We start from the raw sequence: 24,447 nt of genomic DNA, 5'->3' as shown, positions 1-24,447 counted from the left end.
GCAGATCTCCAATAAACATCTTTAGGAATTCTTAAAACCTTGATTTTCCTGCTTCATTTGAGAAAGGTTTTTTATATCACTGAATACACACAGAGAAAAATTTGGAACTCAAAAATCTTAAAAAAAATGATGTTGAAAACTATATATAATTGGACAAAATAAAATACTATGAAGTAAGAAATACATATAGATATGGACATGTGTGTATCTCTCTCTATATATATATATATACATATATATGTATATATATATATATACATATATATGTGTATGTATATATATATATATATATATATATATATATATATATATATATATATATAAAGAGATATTCAAAAAGGCTTACTGCACAGATAGATGGGAAAATCTCTTCAAGAAACAAATGGGGAAAATATACACTGGTTGATGGACAGAATCTGGTGGATTCATTATCAGCTTAAACAGAGTATAGAATAAAATAAATGCATAAGGAAAAATCTCATAGTGAGAAAGGGGGCGGACTATATGTACAAAATATATTTCTGTATATACTGCCAGTTGTCGTCATTGAATCATTTGGATTTGCTTAATTTTTTCTTTGTTACAAAAGAGATCACTGTGGGTGTTGTAGTATATATTCAGAAATGACAGATATATTAAAAAAAAGTGAAAAAAATCAATAAATTTACTTTTAAAAAGGTAAAATGAATGTCAGCTTTAGGTGATGTTTCTTATGACACGTTTCAAGGCTTTGTTTTTGGCCCTGATTGATCAAGATTTTTAATCAGTGAACTTGAAGAGGCAATAGATCACATCCTTAGTGATATCCAGATGATGCAAAAGTGGGAGGCATAGTTAATGCATTTCAGAAGAGAAAACAAGAAGCCAGAGACCTTGAAAGGTTGAAATGATGGGTGAAATATAAGGAGCTGAAATGTAAGGCAAATGAAATGAAGGCAAAGTTCTAGTGACTTCAACTTATTGAGCCTCAGTTTCCTCATCTGTAGAATAAGTGCTGTCTCTGGGAGTGTGTTTGTGTGTGTGTGTGTGTGTGTGTGTGTGTGTGTGTGTGTGTGTGTGTGTGTGTTGGATTATATGATTATATTATAAAGTCCCTTCAAGCTCTAAATGCTTGGTCCTTTTTATTCTCAAGTCTCTTCTTGAATTCCCTCCCTCCCCCATAGCTGAGTATTCCTTCTCTTACAACCCCAGGTGGCTTTCCTGTTTTCACATTGGCAGATGTTAAAAGCTCAGTTGTTTCTTTCCCTCCTTTCATTCTGTGCCCTTGAAGCTGGCTCAGCTGGGCCTGTCTGTCTTCCCCATTTAATAGGCTATGCTCTTGGTCAGTTTGGGCTTAGACAAGCTTTTTCACCAAAGAGGTTACATACAATACACATGAGGGACTGCTGTGTCCTTGTCCTCTGTACTTAAAGCACTTTTCGTGAGAGTGAATTAAGCTCAGATGATTTCCTGAGCCCCAGTTCTAGCATGTCTTTGGAGGTCTCTCATGCCAGATATTTTCCTTTGTCCTTAAATGAAAAGCATGTGGCAGGTGGTTAACCTCATTCCCTCCTTGTCACAGTTCTATTTCACACTTATATTCTCAAGCCCAAACCCCAAACCTGTCTGCCACTTTTATAGAAACTATTAATACATAAAACTATCACAAGTTTTTTTTTCTGTTCTCAATGAAAGTTCTTAAGTTTTTCATCTCTTTTCCCTGTCTCTTCTTTCTCTAGTTCTTTTAGAAACAAAAAACTAAATAAGTCTGCAAGAACTACTTTCCCACTCCTTTTTTTCTACTTCCAATTTTCTTTTGCTCTTCATACTGACCCAATTCTTCAGCTTTACCCTTATTTCACATATATGCTAGGTTCCTGCTCAGTTATTGCTAACAATTTTCTCAATTTTAATACTCTACCTCAGTCCCAGTTTAATCTGAAACTTCTCTTAGATCTATGACTTCCTCACTCTGGAACATCTATAGTTCCTTGGAGTTTTCACTACTTATAATATCCATGGCTGCCCCCACTTTTTCCATTTAGGAATTCTTTTTGGTACCTTCATTTTGGGGAATTAATCCTGCCAGCTATGCTTCTGATGTTCTAGACTTCCCCTTTCTGTGTTGTTTTCCCAAAGGAAACTCCTCAAGGCAAAGACTCTCTCTCTCCTTTCATTAGTATTTGTATTTCCAAGCATATGATAGGTATTTAATTTCTGTAACTTTGTCTGGAGCCAAGATCCAAGAGGAATTCCAGATTCTCTTTATATAAACTATCATAGTTCTGCTTTTATATATCTTCTTATTCAATCAGTTTTGACATGGTCAGTATCCCTACAATGTTCATTTGTCACTGTCCTCTTCCATCTTCTGATAGCTGTTATCTTTCTCTTCATTCTCCATTGCTTTCTTCCTAGCATACTCTATTTATTCATAGGTGAAATCCCTTGAACTACATAGGACCATAAAAAAGGGATATATTACATAGCACAATTCATCCCCACCCACCAAAGCAATGAGCATTCATTGGTATCCTAATTCAAAGCTCCAATTTATTACAATTTTTACTCCCTTTTCTCTTCTTCCTTTTCCCTTTACTTCATCCCTAAGATCTCTAAAGCTCTGATTCTCAATATTCCAATATTTGTAAAAGATTCTACTTTTTTTGCATGGGAATGGGAGTGGTGATGGTGGGGATCTCTGGATAATAAGCACAAAACAATTCCAAGGCTATGTCTCACAAATAGTCATTAAGTGCATATTTCTTTTTTAAATAGTATTTTATTTTTCCAAATACATGCAAATATAGTTTTCAACATTCATCTCTGCAAAACCTTGTGCTTCAGATTTTTCCCTCCCTTTCCTTTTTCCTCCTCCCCAAGACACCAAGCAATTAGACATAGGTTAAACATGCAAAGCACATATTTCTTACAAGGGTTTTACTTTTCTTTATTTTCCTTTTTAGATGGTGCTGTTGGATAAAGGAAAGAGACAATAAATACTCATTTTTAAAAATAAAAATATAAAGATCTCTAGCAACTGCCAACCAAGATCAGAACTCCATGTCCTGCCACCCTCATGTGTAGAGTAAGCCCCTAGCACTCCATAGAAATATGTTTTTTTTTCCAACAAGGGAAGAATAATATTTTCCTGATACAAGAAACTAAGGCTGTATATCAGAGATAGATGCATGCATTTCTACTAAATGCTAATGCAGAAAAAATCTTAGCCACTTTGAGTTAGAAGCTCTAGGTTTGGCCACCCAGTGAGAGCATCCCAGCTGCTGAATCATAGATTTCCCAATTGGTGATAGCATTTCAGAAGGAGCTAGAAAACTGAGGGTCAGCAATGATTAGATCACCTGAAAAGCAATATCTCTTTATTTTGAGGGTTCATGGTCATGGTTTTCACCTAGTGAGAGGAGAGTCAATAACTGCCTTGAGCAGAGTCATTGCTCAAGGAGACTTTTTTCAGTTTTTCTTTCTCTGAATCTTTGCTTCACCTTGGCTGTTAAAGTTGTGACTACTACCGGTGACTATCATGGATTAACAAACATGGTCCCAGAATCCTCTAGAAAATGAACGCCATGAGTTAAAAGAATATATCTTTTAGTCAGTCAATATGAGTTTTTTTTTTCTATTTGCCAAATATTGTGTTAAGCTCTGAAGATACAAGAAAAACAAAAACAAAACAAAACAAAATAAAAATAAGCTCTCATTCTGATGGAGGAGATAGCATATAGACAAATATGCACATACAAGATTTCTACGAGCAAAATTTGGAGTAATTTTCAAGAAAAGACATTAATATCAGAGGCATGGAAAGGCCTTCTGGTGAGTCCAGAAGAAAGCCAAAGGAGGCTGAAAATAAGAGGCAGAAAATATCAGGCAGAGGAGACAGTCAATGCAAAGGCATGGAGTCTAGAGATGAATTGTTCTACACAAGGAATAACAAGACCAGTGTTGCTGTATCATTGAGTAAGAAGAAGATAGTAAGTTTAAGAAGATTAGAAAGGAAGGAGCCTTGCTGCTGGGAATACTAATTACTATAGAATCCTTCTAGTTTTATATTTTTGGTGCAAAAGGGGAATTATATCTTAGACCTAGGAAGAAGGTGGGTAGAGAAATAACATGTCATATATGGTTTATTTTTAGTAATTGGTAGATTTTTTTTTAATCTTTATTTTTAAATCTCCCTTTATCTTTCACTTGACTTTTTCCTTAGTACCTTATATTATCTCTAGCTTCCCTAAACCCATAGACCAGAATCAAGCAAGTTGTCTTTTTTCCCAAATTAATAATCTCTTTCCTAATATTTTTTCAAATTAAATTAAACTATTTTTGTTACATTTTAAGTCTCAAGTTACCTCCCTTTCTCTCTGCCCCCCACTAGACAAGTCCACCATTATTCTCTTCTTCCCCTCCCATTCCTATTTTCTCTTCCACTCTGTCATCCTCTGTTCCCCTTTGTCCCCCTTTCTCTCCCCCTGTCTTCCTGTCTCTCCCTATTTCCCCATCTCTCTCCCTCCCTCTGTCCCATTCTGTCCCATGGTTGATCTCTCTCTCTCTCTCTCTCTCTCTCTCTCTCTCTCTCTCTCTCTCTCTCTCATATGCATGTATATATATACATATACATATACATATACATACATACACACACACACACATATATATATATATATATAGATACATATATATATATAAAACCATTCTATGCATAATACTGTTGATCAGTTCTTTATTTTTCTTCATAGATCCTTTGCAGTTGATTAAGTATTTTTATACTCAGAGTAGTTTAATGGTTCAGTTATTCTTCAAACAACATTGTTACTATACCCTGTTCTCTTAATTCTGCTCATTTCATTCTTTATTATTTCATGCAATTATTTCTGCTGCTTTCTTTGCAAACCCCTTACTTAATCCTGACTTTCTTCATCTTTTCTTTCCCCTATCTAAAATCTACCTTTTTGATCTTTCTCTATCTTATTTCTCCCTGAGCTTTTCCCCTTTTTAAAAAAATCTTTGCCCTCTTTTTAAATTCGAAGGGAGAGCTCTTAATTTGTAAACAACTTGGAGGTTTTTTTGCACCTTCTTTTCTATTCTGGTCTCTTTAACCTTGTTTAATTGTTTCTCTATTGGGAATATACTACTTACTTTAAAAAAAAATCATGATTGTCAAGGCCTTGTCATTTTGAATAAGTACACACTTTATTACCAGAGGTTACACATTGCCCTCTTCTGGCAGAAGGCATGATGCCCTTGTCCTCTACATCTGAAACACAATTCCTGATAAACAGTGGATTTTGCTAGTAAATTAAACCTAAAGTATAATTTCTTTTCACCCATTTTTTTAGGCCACCAAACTTATTTCTCAACCTATATCTAGTAGGTAGTTCACAGTTCTAATTCAGGACAAATTTCCTCAAACCAAATCTGATACTTTTTCTGAGATTGTTAGTGCTTCATCTAAGCACACTATTTTTTCCCTTTCTCCTGTTTCATTCTTAGAAAGAGTGCATAGACTTGATGGAAAGTATTTAAAGCAGTTCTTCTCATAGACTTGTTTCTTTTAAAAACTTGATACACTTTATAAAATAAGCCTAACATCATTATTTGAACTATGTTCCAAATTCCTCCTCTTCCCTCCACCAGAGTTTCAAATACAACCCAAAAATATGAGTTATTATGTTTTCCTGGTTTCTCTCAAATGACCTGGTCACCCATGTCTTCTAAGAGCAACTCCCCTTTTGGATGACTAAATCATAGACATGAATTTTACCAAGTCTTTTGATCTTCCTTTGTGCTCTACAGAAGTTACAGATTTTTCTTCTTTTTCCTTACTCCTCTGATTCTATATCCCTTAAAGAAGACCCAGTGGAAACACTATACCTCCTTTTTTCCCCTCCTTTTTCAGTTTCCTGTTTGTATGTGATCATTCCTTCAATCAAATGTCAGTTCCTTGAGTACAATTGCACTTTCATGAAGTCTATAAATCCCAGCCTGGCCCTTTGTGGAATATTGGGGTCCAGACCTATAATTCCACTGATGTTTGGAACTCCTAAGAGGAAATCCATTTGCCTATAGTCCTTAGGAATTACCAAGGCGAGCCCAAGAAAGGACCAACTTGTACAAAATTATTTATAGCAGTTCTCTTTGTGGTGGCAAGGAACTGGAAATTGCGTGGATTCCCATCAACTGGGGAATGGCTGAATAAGGTATAGTGTATGAATGTAATATAAAATTATTGTTCTATAAGAAATGATAAGCAGGCTGATTTCAGAAAAGCCTGGAAGGACATGAGCTGATGCTGAGTGAAGTGAGAAGAACATAAAACACAGTAGGAGAAAGATTATGTAATGATCAACGATGACAGATTTCACTTTTCTCAGCAATGTGATGATCTAAGACAATCCCAATACATTTGGGAGGGAGGGAGAAGGAGCAGGAGGGAGAGAACTATGGAGAATTAAAGTGGACCAAAGCATACTCTTTTCACCACTTTTTCCTTGTTTCTTTTTCTCATCATTTTCCTTTCTTGTACTGATTTTTTCTTTTTCAACATGACTAATATTAAATTATGTTTAAAATGTTTGCACATGTAAAACTTACCTCAGATTGCATGCTATCTTGGGGAGGGAGGAGATAAGAGAGGGAGGGAGAAAAATATAGAATTCAAAATCTTACAAAAATGACTTTTGAAAGCTAGTTTTACATGTAACTAGGACAATAAAACACCATTGCAATTTTACAAAAGACTGGAGTCTAAGGATTTATTAACTATGAGGCCCAAGTACTCTATCCAGTTTACAATCCAGTTACTTCTTAGGATTCTGACCAAGACTCAGTGCTTAATCAGTATTTCTTAATTTATCCTACTCTTTAATTCTGTCATTTTTAAATTATTCTTTTTTTCCTTCAGAATTCCTTTGTGTAATAGACATCTGATGCCATCTTAGTGCCTGAAGATAACAGAAGAAATGCTTTCTACTTATTGAAATCTCCAAAGATCAGTTGCTATTGTTGTTAACTATCTCTACTGAAAACCTTTCCCCTTCAAGTCTTACTTTACTTTTAATAACTCTCCAAAGTCAGTTAAATTTCTGCTAGTTTTCTAGTGCTTTTTCTACTTGAATGAAGGCCTACTGACTTGTATGAGTTCACATGGCTAGTTAGCTGTTGGAACAAATCCTCTACTCTTTTTTTTCCAGCTTTATTTTGTATGGCATTTACAGTAACCATCATACAATTAAAACTAGAAAGTAAAAGAATATCTTGGGCCTACTGACAGATTTTTTAATTTTCTGACTCTGATTTCTAAAACTAGAAATTGTATGCTTTTAGCTGTGTCTTTCCTCAATAAGAAAAATCACCTAAACATCCTTGGGAATAGTGAATAATATTACATTTAAACTATACCAACTAAACACATCCTTCTGATATGTCTCCCCTCCCAAAAAAATTCATCAAAGGCACTTAATAGAATTTAGATAGAAATTCACAGATGTAATTGCTTCTTCTGTTTTCAGGATGGTTTGATATTGTTCTAGTTATGATTGTTAGTTTGGAGTGGATAAAGCACTGGGCCTGGAATCAGGAAGACTTGAATCCAGCCCTTGCCTCAGACAATTGCTAGCTATGGGGCTCTAGGCAAATCTTTAAACCTCTGCCTCAGTTTACCCAACTGAAAAAAATGGAGATAATAATAATAGCTATTTTCTAGAGCAAAGCTTCTTAAACTGATGTGATGTGAAGTCTTGTAATTATAAATGGGAATCACAAAATTTTTGTTTATTATCAGTGAATGTTTTATATACTTATTACACACACACACACACACACACACACACACACATACACACACACATACACCTACTCACATAAAAATTTCTTGGGTGAAAAGGAGTTGCAAGTAGAAAAAAATTAAGAACCCCTGTCCTAAAGTAGCTGTGTCAGAGAAATGAAGTAATACTTGTAAAGTGCTTAGCATAGTACCTAGAATATAGCAAATGCTAAATAAAAAAGCTATTATTATCATTATTGCTGTTGTTACTATTTTTCTTATTGTTAGCTTAAACAGTTTCCCTTTGAAATGACTAGCATTTGAAGGAAACCAAAGCAATCTACTTTCTACTTACTCTTGACCAGCCCCCAATCTCTATATTCCTTGAAATCAGTATATGGTTAAATTATGGTCATATCGGCATAGACTGGTTCCTGAGTTTCGAAATGTTTTCAGCTTCCTTCTTTAAATACTTTAGACTCTGCTTCTTTTAATCAAATATATTTTGCATGATCAATTTAGGAGAGAGTTTTCAATTTCTTTGAAGGTAGTGATTGCAAAATATAATTATTGCACATTATATGGAAACTCATTCTCTTCAAAAGTTTTGGATTTGTTACTGTACACACTGGTTATTGTATTGATTATTGTATTATGGTTCTTGCTTTTTAAAATTTTTTTTTCTGTCCCAACTCACATAATCTCTCTAAACCATAGAGGTTACTGGGATAAAAGTAGAAAATCATTATTTATCTTCTCTATAATTACATTTCCCAGTATTGAAAAGGTTTTTTTGTTTCTTTGTTTGTTTTCAATTCTTTGTGTAGGGGAGGCAGGTTGGAAGGGTATTTGAATTATGTTCTTTCCTAGTTTGAAGAATTTGTAAGACTATGATTCCATTTGTCCTTCCTCAGATCCAAGTTCACCCTTTCAAATTGCTGATGAAACAGAGATGGGGATGTTTTCCTGGAAAGTTGTGATGTAAAAATTGTTATAGGCCAGAACTCTGAACTTGCAACAAAGGATTCTTACAAGGTGCTAAGTCAATGGAATTGATAGAGACAGTGGTTATCTAATTTAGCATGGTTCAGTATGATTGATTTAATCCTACAACAAATAATAGTTTCCTAATGATGTAAAGATTCATTTATACTCAGTATAGAGCATATAAGCTAGGAGCCTCAGCCAGGATAAATTCAAGGAGATTCAGAAGCTGTCAGAGGCAGAGAAGACAAAGGACTGGCTGTAAGAGCTCAAACTCCCTGAACCAAGGAGAGAGATAGGCCTCTAAGAAAGCTAACTGAGCCCCAGGAAAAGAGACAAGATCTAGAAAGAGATAATAAAGGATTTGGATTTTAACCCCTGGCTACTTGTGTGGTGATTACTGACTAAAAGGAAGGCTGCTCCCAGAGACCCCATGAAAACAGAACCAAAGAGAACATTACAAAAAATAAAATGCCTTTGCATATTTTAAAGCTAATCTTAGATGTAGGAAGTATCATTGGCTACTAAATCAATAAAACTTTTCAATATCAAGCTATGTTGTAGGACCTTGCAATGAGGTTCTTCTTTTATTTTTGGTCCAGGTCTAGAGAATGAAATGGCTTTAAGTGATCTTGAGATGGGGTGGTGATGGTGGTGGTGGTAAGATGTGACATGGGAAAATGGAAATTTTTTTTTATTTCCCTTTATCTGACCAAATTAATTCATTCTACCTTACAGTCTACAATAAAATAGGCTTTCATAATCTCATTCATTTTGTTGGTATAGATGAGTGAATGGGATTAAAAAAGATGAAAATTCAATAATTGATTAGTTCTTAGAATACATACTTTTTAATAATTAATTAAACTTGTTTAAAATAATGACTTGGCTTCATCATTAGAATTGTAAAAACAGAGATTAAATAACTATCTCCCACGGGTAGAGATGTTTTAATATAGGAATAGGACAATATGAGATCTAAGATACCTCTCTACCAACATTGTTTCTAGGATTCTAAGGTTCTCAGAAGTGTTTTGGGGTTGCATTACCTTTCATTTATATCTTACATTTTTCTCAGGTTTTTGACCAATCTTTGGAGCCAGATGGCAGCTCTGAGCTCAGGGCTATGTCTACAATCATACATACCAAAGTAGACATATGGCAATTTATTTGTTGACTATGGTTAAATGGAACCCTTTTGAACCATTTATTTGACACCTCTTCAATATATCTATCTGTCAATATATTTATCTCCATAGAGAGATTATAGATTTAGATTTAGCATAGGTTGTTACAGCAATAGAATGGAGAAAAAAAGCTGTTTCTTCCAATATGCTTAGCTTTAAGCTGTTCATATGTTTAGCTTTCTTTTGTGAAGCACAAGCAATCAAATGTTTACAGATGAGGTACCTTTATTAAAACATGGAAGCTTTGGACTTCAAGGTCATGCCATAGATCAGCAACAGAATCAGGACTGGAATAAAGAGTTCTTGATTCACTGTTTGGTGCCTGAACCCTGCCGCCAAACTGCTTTCTTGTCTCCATTAAAAATGATTCATGGTAGGCTATCACAGACGAAGGCCAGATATATTTGAATCATTTCCTCCTGCTTGAACTCATTGTTATAATTATGTAAAAGTCATAAGATTCAGTGTTTTTTTTTCCCCTCCTACCTTTATCCTAAGCTCAACAGATAACTATAAATTGAAAAGTGAAGCTGTTGTTGTAGCTTTATATTTAATATTAGTGCTGTTCTTCGTCCTTACTCTTGTAAGTAAAAGAAGAAAAGGCATCTTTTTTAATGGATAAAACTACAGCCTGCATATTTTTATGAAGTTTTGTTCATTTTGAAAAATTAGTTCGTGACTACATATTGGTGTAATTATATGCTACTTCAGGAAATACCAAAATAAGTAAATGAATGAATAAAAACAATTTTTACAAATTAAAAAAGAATTATACAAATTAAAAAGCAAAAAAAAAAATTTTAACAAAAAGAAGTACAAAGAAGAGTGAAATGGAACAAAAACAAAAACAAAAACAAAAACAAAAGTCATTAAATGTTTATCAAAACCTACTACATTTTGCCACTGCTGGTGTTGCTGCTTGTCCTTTCTCTAAGTGGACTGTGACATACAAGTGAATTGGATTTGAGGGGGGGAAGATAGTGTAAGATCACTTGCCTCATTTTCTACTCTAGAACCAACTTGATCTACTGGCCAGATATATATCAGAAGCATTGGAGATGGCTCTGAGTGTAATGGGAGACATTGGCCTTTTTAAGCTCAGGTCTTTAGTAGGTCTTAGTTCAGTGATTAAGGGCAGATAAAAATAAATCATGTGAAGAATGGCCTTTTTATTTAATAAAAAAAATGAATAAATATGGGAAGGAAAGGGAAGATCCTTAGAAGATTTTTACTATTTTCATTCACTTGGAAACAATCAGGGCCAAAACAAAAAACAGGTAGGCTTTACTTTTTGTTGGCCAGTCTATAAAAACCAAGTAACCTTGATCTTTGTTGGCCAATATATAAATTTATAGATCAATTTTTGTGTATGTATAAGTGTGTATATATATATATATATATATATATATATGTACATATATATATATATACATACACACAGACATATAATAGACACATAACAGTTATATATGTGTCTGTAGAGTCTATCAATGGAAGAAAGGTACTAACATTAAGGGGAATGAAGTGGGTGAAGGTGTTTGTGTCATTGTTTTCCATAGAAACATAGAAAAATGCTTTGGGTTATGGGGGTTTATTATATTAACCAAAGGAAAATTAAATATTCCAGTTTTCCTTCAAATCACTAATGCAAAATTTTGTTTAGTTTGAAGATAAAAACATGAATAAGGAATGTTTTTTTTTTTTTGTTCTGAAGGTTCTCATAATGTAGAAGGAGAAATACAGAGGCACACAAATAACCATAATATAAATTAAATGTAATTAGTGCATCCTTGAAGGATATAATAATAGAGTAGTAAACAGTGTATGAACCTCTGATTACTAAATCAAGTAAGACATAATATAAGTAGATGTATGCACAATAAAAGAACTTTGTAGGAAATGGTTCATTTCTTAACTCAAATGGAAGAGAGATTCTGTATAAATTGTAAATTTTCCATAGCCTCCTAAATGAGATCCAAACTCACTCAAAGGGGTTCAACTTAATTTTAAAATGGTTAAGGAATGCCTGTTGTCTTCATTCTATCAACAGATATCTCTTCAACCTGGTCAAGCAGTAATACAGTTTTGGATAGACACTGCAAATGGAGAATGAGTTAATTACAAAATTGAAGATGGTAAAGAGAATAGACTGGATCGTAGTCATATAACTGGACAGTGTTTATAATGTCTTAGTTATTTCCTGAACCAGCTCATCTTTTTGTTTGTTTGTTTGTTTTTTGTTATTTTTTTTTTACTATTATAGCTTTTTATTTACAAGATATATGCATAGGTAATTTTTCAGCATTGACAATTGCAAAATCTTTTGTTCCAACTTTTCCCCTCCTTTCCCTTACACTTTCCCCCAGATGGCAGGTTGACCAATACATGTTAAATATGTTAAAGTATAAGTTAAATATAATATATATATATATATATATATATATATATATATATATATATATATATATATATATATATATATATATATGAAGGAAATCAAAAATGCAGGCAGACAAAAATAGAGGAATTGGGAATTCTATGTAGTGGTTCATAGTCATCTCTCAGAGTTCTTTCCCTGGGCATAGCTGGTTCAGTTCATTATTGCTCTATTGGAACTGATTTGGTTCATCTCATTGTTGAAGAACACTATGTCCATCAGAATTAATCATCATATAGTATTGTTGAAGTATATAATGATCTTCTGGTCCTGCTCATTTCACTCAGCAGCAGTTCATGTAAGTCTCTCCAGTCCTTTCTGAAATCATGCTGTTGGTCATTTCTTACAGAACAATTACATTCCATAATATTCACATACCACAATTTATTCAGCCATTCTCCAATTGATGAGCATCCACTTAGTTTCCAGTTTCTAGCCACTACAAAGAGGGCTGCCAGAAACATTCTTGTGCATACAGGTCCCTTTCCCTCCTTTAAAATCTCTTTGGGATATACAGCTCATCTTTTAAAAGCCAATATTGTTCTAGTAATAGGATACAGCTATGAATCATGGAATACCACAGTTTCTACAGAATTAAATTAGAGGGTTATACAAAGGACAATATAAAATTAATGTTGAGTATAGATAGCTTTTTGTGTTATGAAGGAAGAATTGGACACTGAGTGTTGAAAAGAGGAATCATCAAAGGGATATACCAACTGGAAGAAAATGTTGAGTGGTCATGTAGTAAACTTTGGAGATTACAGATGCATATACTATATACTCCATTGGCATCTGGATCATATCAAGAGACTAAGAGAATGATCCTCAATATTCTCTGTAGATTTCTTGTGGAGTATCGATAAAAGGTTATTGACAACCATTGCACAGGAGAGCTGGCATGGATGGGTTGTCATCTTCATTGATGGAGAGTACCTCTCTATCAAAGAAATGGCCAAATCAGATTGGGAAGAGTATTGAATGTCAAGTAAATGTATTTTCTACTTTAATTTGTATTAACTTGCAGCAGATTCTCTTTTATAGCCAAAAACAAGTTCTGAGAATTAGGAAAAGGGTGCTGTGAAGTTCAGATGTAGAGAGGTAAAGAATAAACTCATGAGATTATTGAGTGACTGGTTTTGGGTGGGTGAGTGAAAGGTAGAAAAATATTGACAGGTACTTTACAAATTTTCTCAGAACGTAATTGGTTGTAACTTTAAGTAACTTTAAAAAAAGTAATATTCTACTAAATCTCCTTTGGGTATTATTGAAGCATTCATAGGTCACTTCAATTAATTTAGTTTAAAGCACCAGAAGGATTCATAACAATGAAGCCATAGTTAACTAGGGGGTAATTAAATCCATCTCCAGTGACAGAGATTCGGCCCTTCCATGTAATGTGTATAATGCATGCAGATACTTATAATTTCTAATGTCAAAACATCTACCAGAAGTATCTGAAAACCTTTGTTTTCCTTTTTGATTTTGCTTTAAATGTTGTGATGAAGCCCATGTTTATGAATGACAGAACCAAAAATTGACAAGGTTTTATGGCATGGCTTCCAAATTGAATTTAATACTGATAATATGTACATCTGTGTATAGCTATTTTTCTCTCAATGTGATTTTTTGTAATTCACTTGCTGGCATTATATCATATCTTGTGTAATGTATATATGTATGTGATAGGCATTTGTGCCTGAAAGTGACCAATTTTCAAATCACTTGTCTGATAGTTATTAGTTGTATTTGTCAGAACAAATCACTTAATTTTCAAATGCCTCAAGTTACTTTTTAAAGATATGAATTATAAGCCAGTCACTTTTTAGGCACTGGTGGAATGAGGGAGTTGCCTCACAGAGAATTTATTGAACCATTGAAATTTCAATGTTTTTTTTTTTTTTTTCCCTTTCCCAAAAAAATTGCAGGAAAAAAGTGTTGTTTTTTTTAAATTTTTATTTATTTACCTTTAATAAAATTATATATATACACACACACACACACACACACACATATATATATATATATATATATACACGAATGAAGTGAATTGTAAAAGCTGCCTCACAAGATAGAAACAGTGTTCTAAAGTCTGAGTGAAGGTTGGCTGTGCCCCAGGGCCACCTTTCTTTTTCCATAAATCACATGATTTACAAGGACTGGGACCTTTTCTTTGTGAGAATAAGTTGGGGCCACGTTGTCACTGAAACTCCCATATAAAGTAATTTAGTAATCCTAAAGATGTGGTTGAATTGAAAGTTTTTCCTCATTTATGACTTAGAATATGAGGTTATTTGTCCTGGCTAATCAGGGTAAAGATCCAGCCTATAGGGAGTGTTATCCCAGGCCCCTATATAATTCTTGTCTGTTAATTGGGCCTTGCCTCTCCTTACCTAACTGCTTGTGAAGAGGGAGATGCTCTTTCTCATGAGATCATAATAAAATTCCTTTCTGCTTTTGCCTTGAGAAATCTCCTTAATTTATTTGATTTATTTAAGCCAGTGGTCTTGTACCACACATCTATATCTATATATTTTTGAGTTGAAATGTTGAGATCACTTCAAGCAACAGCTCTTTCAAGAAATATTATGTAACAAACATATAGTTATACACACACACATAGGAACATACAAAGGGGTATGTATATATTAGCACAAGTTTTGTCTGTACATATATGTATGTGCTTTTATCTTGCTTCTCTTCTCTCCTTTCCTCAGCATGAGATCATAGAAGTAGAGCTAGAAGTGAGCCTACAGGTCATCTACTTGCAGCTCCATTATTTTACAAATGAGTAGCCCAGGGTGATTATTGATTTTTCTAATGTCACACAAACCATAAGGATGAAGCAGGTTTTTAACTGAAGTCCTCTGTCTCAGAATCAGTCATTTTGCCCTTGACTTCTCATGTTAAAAGTCAATAAGACCAAGTTTGTTTTCAAAGTGAGATGGAAAATCAAGGCTAATAGGAAAATAATTGAGGCAAAAAAACCCTTGTTTAACACTGTTTTGCTATCTTAATATTATGAAGAAATGAGATTAATTTTCAATTATATCTCCCATATATAAATAATTACCTATACCTTAGCTTTACTTGACATCGTTTGAAAAAAATGATTGAATTTCTGGCCTTACATAGACAAAAACTGTTTTCAAAAACATCAGAAACATATTATGCTAAGCTGGAGAAAATATATTTCATCTTTGTTCTGTTCAAGATGCAAATGTACTTGAGGTAGCTCATGAAATTCCACAAAAACAAATGGGAACATTATCCCTGAGCAACATGACAGGTTGTTAATAGTAATATATAGAACTATTAATAGAATGGGTCTGACTGGGCCCCTTTTGTCAGGTCAGTGGCCATAAAGTATGGGGGAAAAAACCCTTTTTTATTGACATATAGGGAGGGAGGAGTTCTGGGCCTTTGTAGAATGTCACTATTGGTTACAGCTGAGAAAGGTGAGTTGGCCTTCAGGTGTCGATAATATGACCCTTTCTGACATTTAAGAAATGTTAATTGTTTTTGGAATTCAATTGCCTCATAATTTTGAGTAGAAAATTAGAACCATTTAAATCAAAACCACTTTTTTGATAAGGGGCTCAGCCTAAATTTTGTTTGTTTGTTTTTTTACAGGCAGTACAACAGAGATCCCAGTTTAAACTGGTTAGAGGCATATCTACAACAAAAATGCCTCAGGGGCTAGCTGCAAACAATACATTTTTTAAGTTTACTTGAAAAATGGAGCTTAACAAAATGAGGAATAGAGTGGATTATAGAGAAAATCAATTACTAAGTTATACAGCATAATTTTAATGTTCTCATATATTTTACAAGCATACAGATTTCTACTATTAAAACTGGTTGATTTGTTAGAGTATTAGGTATCAGGGGAAGAGGCATGTTTAAGAACTTTAATACCTTGCTAACATGATTCCTAATAATTATGAAAATTAAAGAAAAAGCTATTAAAATTATTGTTTTATAAAAATGTCACAATTATGTATGCAATATTAGAAGATGAAAAAGTTATTGGAAAGTTATAAATTTGTGAACAGAAGAAAGATTTTACACAGAAATATTTGTTTGCTCTATTCAACTGAATAATGAGAAATATGAAAGTTTTGTGTGATCAGTGTTACTTATAACATGGTTGAAAATATTTCTCAAGAGTCATGGTGGATTGGCTAGAAGGATAACATTGGGGTCAGAAAGGTCTGGATTCAAGTCTTGATTTTTATACATACTGGCTATTTGACAAAAAGATTCAATTTCTGAGTAGCCCATGTGGTTTTCTAAACTGACAATTGATTTCTAACACAGAGTTCTAATGAAATCATAGGTACAAACAATGATGTCCAAGTAAATAAAAAGAATACATGTAGTGTGCTTTCCAGAGCCCCCAAGTTGGGGTGCTAAAATGTATTGTGTTTTCTAGAGCCCCCATACTAGAGTACCAAAATATACTGTCTGAACTAGCTCTCTGGAAGATCTAGGGACCAACCCAAGTCCTTGGTCTTAGTGGAGAAGTGATGAGGCAGAGACCCACATAGATGGTTACATATGGAGTCCATTTATTTCAAGTTCTCTCAGCCCTAAATACCTTAGTAAAATTATGTCACCACAGCACACTGAGCATGTGCTAATTATAAGCACCCTGCTATTAATATGTAAATGCTTCTTTTACTGCAAGTATCTCTGTCTCAAGTAGAGTACAGGTTGTCACCCCAACTTCTTAGGAAGGATGAGATGAGCCAAAGGGAGATGAGAGCCAAACCAGAATTAATAGCAGGTTCACTCTGGACTGAAGGGACCTATACCTCATGGAGACTTCCCCCACTGTCTGTTGCTCTCTACAGATATAAGCAATGGAAAATATTCAACCAAATAGTAAATGAATGAATAACTCTATTTTGAGTATCAATATAGCATCAACAACTTCTTGTTGAATAATCAACCATGTTCCAAGGGCAATTAATACTTTGCATGTCTCAAACAGAATTCTATTATCTTTCCCCATAAATTCATTCCTTTCCCCAACTTAATCAATAATCATTAAATAATTTATTAACTAATTAACACCAATATTGTGTCAAACTCTGTGCTATGTGCTCAAGAACAGAATTTGAAGAAGTTGCAGAATTTCAGATGTTTACTATATTCTAAAGACATGATGCACAATAATGATCAGGGAATTGTCCTAAAAATCTAGAAGAGCTAGATTCAAGGCCTGTCTCTGCCTCATGGTGACTATTTGATTCTAAGAAGGTAATAACCTCTCAGTGTCTAGGCACCTCAGTGACTATAACTCACTATGACAGAATCAAATTAAATTGGTCTTCTACCAAATTTTCTCACCTGTGAAGCTTTCTATAGCAATGAAATCATAAATCCAATTTCTGTTCTACTATGTTTAATACTGGATATGCAAAGACAAACATAGACTTGGTCCTCAAGAAACGTATGTTCTGTGCTGTCATGCAAATAACTAAGTACATAGTAGATAATTAGAGTAAGTGGAAAGTAATCTAAAGGAACAATCTCCCTTGAGAAGATTGCATTTGAGATGAATCATGAAGTTAAATGAGATAAGGTGAGGAACTCTAAGAACAGGAAACAGCTAATTAGAAAGCATAAGACTAGGAAATGGAGGGGCATGAATCAGCATAAGGAATAGCAACTATACCAGTATGAATAGATCATAGAGTACTTAAAGGAGAGTAGAGGATCTGAGAGACTTATTGCTTTTAAATAGCAAGAATTTAGCATGTGCTAGTTGACATAATTTTGGGATGTCCTCAAATTTTGTGATAGCCCAGCAATAATTTATAAAATTGCTCCCCAAATTAAATATGCATGCATATACTGGATTAACACTTTAAAGAAAAAAAGAAAAATTTGTCAAAATAATGTTTAACTACTTGCTGTAACTTAAAATATACCAAATCCCTGAATCTTTCTATCATCAAAGTTCTCTGTTTTCCTTATTAGGTACTTTTACTTTTAGCATTATAAACATTTATTTGTGTGTTCTCCAATATTCAACTTTCTGCTAATGCAAGAATCTTCTATTGCAAAAAAAAAAAAAAAAAAAAAAAAAAAAACAATATCTATGAATATCATCTCCCTTCATCATAAAAAAGTTAATAGTTAATAGTTCATCTTCCTAGGAACTTTTTGATTACAGAAACATGATTACTAAGACATTATAATTTGCCAGATCTTTGATGATTTTACTAACACAGGAAATCTGTATATAGAAATTCTTTAGTGTCTTATTTATTTGGCTACATAGACATCATTGGAATCATGCCTCTATTATAATTAACAGGGATAATGCTATTCAATTATAAGTGGCTAGGATGATAGCAAATATACATAAAGTGCCAGAAGTAATGGGTTAAATTATAAAGGGACAGTAAATTGCAATGCCACTAATAGGAAGGAAAAATCCTCAGAGTCTGCTGATCAACAACTTATGGCCTCATTGAGCATATTTGAGGATTTTTGCTTTTGTTGGTGATAGTGTTTTGTTTTGTTTTTTCCTTTATTTTTTTTACAGTCCTATGCTGTTCTATGCTCTTCTTGTTTAATGTGTGGTTTAGATGTTTTGAGGAAGGAATCTAATCACAAAAGTACCCATTAATGACAAACCACACTGTTAGCTCACAATTCTGAGCAATCCAAGCCTAATGCATTACTTTCTCTTCTGATATTTACAGCATCTCTTTCTATAATCCTTTTTCAGTAAATGAAACTTATGGGATGATAAGGGAGTAGATGACATGAAGGTCGTATTGGGTCAAATAAGCTGGCTGACTCTCTTGACTAATCATATTCTTAGCATGATATACTTTCAAAGTCTGGCCAAATTTTTCCTCAGACAGAAAGGACCTACAACACAATATATTTCTTTCTCTGCTTTTATATTACTTTATGACCTCCTGTGGTTTATATCCTTTGATAAAATTTATTTTCCCTGGTCAATTATTGTTCAAGTTCCCACTTAAAGATACTTATCATGTCCTTGTTTAAGTTAATCAACCAATAAGGATTTATTTAAGAATTACCTACTATATTCCAGGAACACTATTGCCAGCATACTCAATTTTAGCCATTTACTATATGGTAAAAAATAGAGTGTGAAGCAAAGTTCCCTTTCTCCAAAATTAAAGATTTTCTTCAAAGCATGTTATAAATGTGGGCTCCACAAGAAGTCTTCTGTTTACTATATGTTCCATAAGAGTGGTTTTCATGTTTGTATTCTATGATTTCTTTTGTTGGAAAATAGGATAGTAGGATCTCTCTCTCTCTCTCTCTCTCTCTCTCTCTCTCTCTTTCTCTTCCTCTCCATATATCTATATCTATATCTATATCTATATCCATATCTATATATAGACATATATAGATATGGATATAGATATTTCCATGTACTCAAAACATGACAGGATTTTCCTTTAGAGAAGCATCTGTATTTGGGTGGTGTTACATGTATGTTATAACATACATATATAAGAACATATGATTTCCTGAGAATGTAAGTTCCTTAAGGGAAAAGATATTTCACTTTTGTCTTTGTATGCTCTACACCTTGAATTGTGCCTAGCACATAGTAGGAGCTTAATTGGAGCTTGGATGAGTAGGAGCTTGGTTGATTGACTGATTAAATTGCCTTATTCAAAGAAAGTTTAAGTTACTAGCTAGAAAGTATGAAAGAAAGGAGTTCATCTAAGTATTCGCCATTCCAAGTCTAATCTTCTCTTTTATTTGGTTCTGCTTCACTTATGGGAATATCTTGCTATGAGGTGACATAGCTCTGGACTCCATCCTCTTCTGGGAACAGCATTTTTTACAAGCATTTGCTCACCTGAATTTGCATAGAAAGGCCTTTTAATGTAGATATATATGTATATTTTTTTCTAAATGGATAGTTATCCTTAATTATGTTATTTAATTGCTCTTTATATCTGTAGGTATTTCAGCATAGAGCACAGTAATCATGACAACTCATCTTGAGAACTATATGCCAACTATATTGAGAACAAATGCCATAATTACAAAGAATGTCATAGAATAGAATAGGTATCCTGCTAAACCCTGAGAGAAGCACCTTGATGTCTTTGACAGATATTTTTGAATTGGTGTATATTAACTGCATATATTCCCACACACAAACACACACATTTTTCATCAGAAACAAGTAAATATCATGCAATTCATGTTTTTTTTTTCAAGGAAAATAAATAAACCTTTGTTTTGTCCCCTTAATTCTGTCATACTCCCATCTCCAATAATTTTTCTTATACTTGATCCAACCATATTTGTTAACCATCATGTTCATGTCTCAGAACAGGTGATATTCTCAGAGCCTATAGCGAGTCAGAACTTTGGAAAGGTATACTTGAATCAAGGACAACAGGATGCTCATAATTAAGCATCTATTCAATATGATTGATGGGATAATGGTTCTCTAGTTAAACATATACTTAATGTGATGTAATGTTGTGTGAGAGTGGGGAGGGAGTAGAGGGAAATGTAAATGCTGTAAAGTTCCTCCTAGCTGTAAATAGTTGGCACATACTCAGTTGCTGTAGTGATGTAATCATACTCAGGTATTTAAGGGCTGAGAACAAAGAGTCTCAGACACAGACACAGGAAAAGACTCCAGACTCCAAACTCTGGACTCCATCTTTGACCAGCCTCATAGTGGCTTTTATACCTTCATGACTTCTCCACCTAAAAACCAAGGCCTTTCCAGAAATCCTCCAGAAAGCAAGTCCGGACATTACAAGAGCCTATGACAGATATTCTCTTAAATAACTACATAAATAATTTGCAATAAGCAGACATTACTTCACTGAACAATAGAAAGGCTTGAGAATTAATAAACACTATTGGTTTTGTAAATATAAACAAAAATGATTTGCTAATAAAGTAGTGAAGATCCAAGAAGAAAATCAAGACCTATTATGAGTGACATCTGTATTAACTGACACAAAAATGCAAGATGACCAGAAATATACAGCATGGATGAGTTGTGTATGTTTGTTTGTTGAAACAGACTGGTTTATGCTGCCAATTTAACACTATCAGAAATTGTAGAACTCTCCTTAAGAACTCAGGATTTAGTGATCAGTGTAGAAATAGTGGAAACAGTATACTATCACTGAATGAATCAAATATATACAAAAATTATACATAATAGCTTATGTCAAACATTTTTTACTGTTTATTGCTGGATAGATTTATAACATGAGAATAAGTCCTCATATCATAAATATATATTTTAAGAATCCAAGCAATTAACTGAATTTGTCCATTATCACAGATTAAATTATTGTCTACAATTGTCCATATATTATTATTATCCATAAAGACTTAATTATATTTTGACACATGTCTACATACAAAATGCTCATAGTTCCCAATCTGCATATAACAAGAAAACAAACAGTAAACTAGATGAAGTCTTAGGGGAAATAGGTACAGCTACTGTAGCCATCATCAGAAGGCTTTCCCTGATGCTAAAGAAGTTAGCTTATATTTAATTCTTTTATTTAACTACAAAAGACTTATTTTATTGACCTGTGCAATGATTCAGAGAGCATTAGATCAAAATGAATAAGCAGGTAGTTATAAAATGCAATTCTACAAGGACTTTTTTACATGAATTGAACAAAATAAAAGCATAAATATTTCAATAGCAATAAGAGAATGCTACATACTGAATCTTGAGAATTCATAGAATAAATTATGTTTCCAGAAAGTTACAAATATAACTGCTGTTAATTGATTGAACAATACATTGACATATAAAAATATAAGAACAACTTTTCAAATAAATATTACCATGACAACTACTCATAATTTCTAAAGTACATGTAAATCTTTTTTCAAATCACTGTCAACAATGATTGAAGCAATACAGATGGTAAATGCTATAAGAATTCTAAATTGAGAAAAGTCAATAGAATTGGATATTCAAGGAAGGATGGCCTATAAGTGTTGAGATTTGGGCTATAATTTAAGATAATTGCGGTCCAAATCTGTGGTAATTAATGACTTTTGTACCCTGGACCTCTTTGAAAGTCTGTTGAAGCCAATATATGCTTTCTTAGAATAATGTTTTAAAATGCATATAATAAAGCAAGTATATAAATAAGAATAATAAAATTATAAAGAAGAAAAATTATCAGATAGAGAGGCAATCTAAGATTTGTAAATGCTATTGAATATCTAAATTATTTCTATCTATTTTTCATAGCACTAGAGTTTAAATCTCTTTATAAAATATTTGGATATTGTTCTGGAATATTTTTTTCCTAGGAAGTATGTTTAAATAAGAATTACTTTAGATTTCTTCAGTAGAATATTTTAAAATAATGCCTACTATCAATTCACTCTGACCATCCATCTGTTAAAAAAGTCTTGCTTACTTGCTTCAGAAAAGTGCAGGTGGCTGCAGATGGCTTTGTATCTAGAAGTCCCTGAAGCTTTACATGGGCACACAGGTTCAGGTCTCAAAAGATTGCCATTAACCAGTTTTGCATAGCAAACTAACAAAATCCATAGGTGGCATTGTGTATAATGCTTGACTAAAAATGTTCACAAAACAAGTTTATTGTGTTGTGCCAGATTATTTCTGAAGTAACTTTGAGCTGAGATCTCAGAGGACATGGAGCTAGAAAACAATTTTAATATTCACTTTTATAAGTTGGGAGAGAGAAATGATATCTGTGGCAGATAAAAAACCTTATGTCCATGTGATAATGTGTTATATTTTGAATTATGTCTAAATGTGGTTCTTGTTGATTTAAATCCAAAAAATTGAGATCTCTAGGTCTGTTACTTTATAAATAGTTACATATTTGATCCTTGGTTTGGCCTTTCAAATTAAATTTAATACTGACTCTTATCAAGTATCCCCCCCAAACTATAGGGTAGAGCAATTGGTACTTTGTTCAGAGACCCTATATTTAGTGGGCACTGGAAACATTTATAATCGTTAGCATCATGGGAACAACTAATAACTTAGTCAAGAAGAAACATTAGTTGAAATAGGAATTAATCAATTTATATGCTGGCTACTGAACCCCAAGGGGCTCTTTCTTATTATCCTCCACTAACAACCTCTACAGGAATATTTGTGCAATGTTTCATGCTATTTCTCACAAGAACATTCTATGTTACTTTTACCACAAGTGAAAATTATAAGTTATGTCTCTGCTCTTATCCCTATATTGCTTATTTTTATTTTATTTTATTTTTTGCTGAGTCAATTAGGGCTAAATCACTTGCCCAGGATCACACAGCTAGGAAGTGTTAAGTGTCTGAGACCAGATTTGAATTCTGGTTGTCCTGACTTCAGAGCTGGTGCTCTATCCACTGTGCCACCTAGCTGCCCTATATTGCTTATTTTATTCTCAGTGAGACTTTCATGCTTATTCCTTTTACCTTCCTTCAGTGTTGGGGAAGAGTTATTATTCCTTCCCTCTTTCCCCCTTCCTTTCTTCCGTCCTTTCCTATTTCCCTCCCTCCCTCCCTCTCTCTCTCTCTTCCTTCCTTCCTTCCTACCTATCTACAAAAATAAATCATCAAGCATTTATTAAGAACTAGCTATTTCACAATGGTCAGTTCTTTATAGTTTAGACTTTGGCCTATCGAAAGAGGCTGGACCTTTCTAGAATTTCTTTAATTTTGATTCTATAAGCCTTTTGGACTGGTGAAGAGAAGCGCTATTCAACAGTAATTGGAGTCATACAAATAGGTTTCTGTAGTTCCTCCTGTTTGATGGAACACTTGCATCTCCATTTTTTAATTTTTAAATGTTTTTCCTGGTTATACATATAGATTAATTTTTAAATACACATTTATTTATGAATCATGTTGGGAGAGAAAAATCAAAACAAAAAAGGAAAACCATTAGAGAAAAAAATAACAGGAAAAAAGGGGAAAAAAAATTGAACACAGTATTGATTTGCTTTCAATTGCCATAGATGTCTTTTTCTGTGTACAGATAGCATTTATTGGGATTGCCTTGGGTTACTGAACCACTGAGAAGAACCAAGTATCTCATAGTTGAT

Source organism: Sminthopsis crassicaudata, chromosome 5, assembly GCF_048593235.1.
Source record: "Sminthopsis crassicaudata isolate SCR6 chromosome 5, ASM4859323v1, whole genome shotgun sequence".
NCBI classification, from domain to species: domain Eukaryota; kingdom Metazoa; phylum Chordata; class Mammalia; order Dasyuromorphia; family Dasyuridae; genus Sminthopsis; species Sminthopsis crassicaudata.
The sequence above is the reverse complement of the archived record's forward strand: the minus strand, read 5'-3'. Positions refer to the sequence as shown.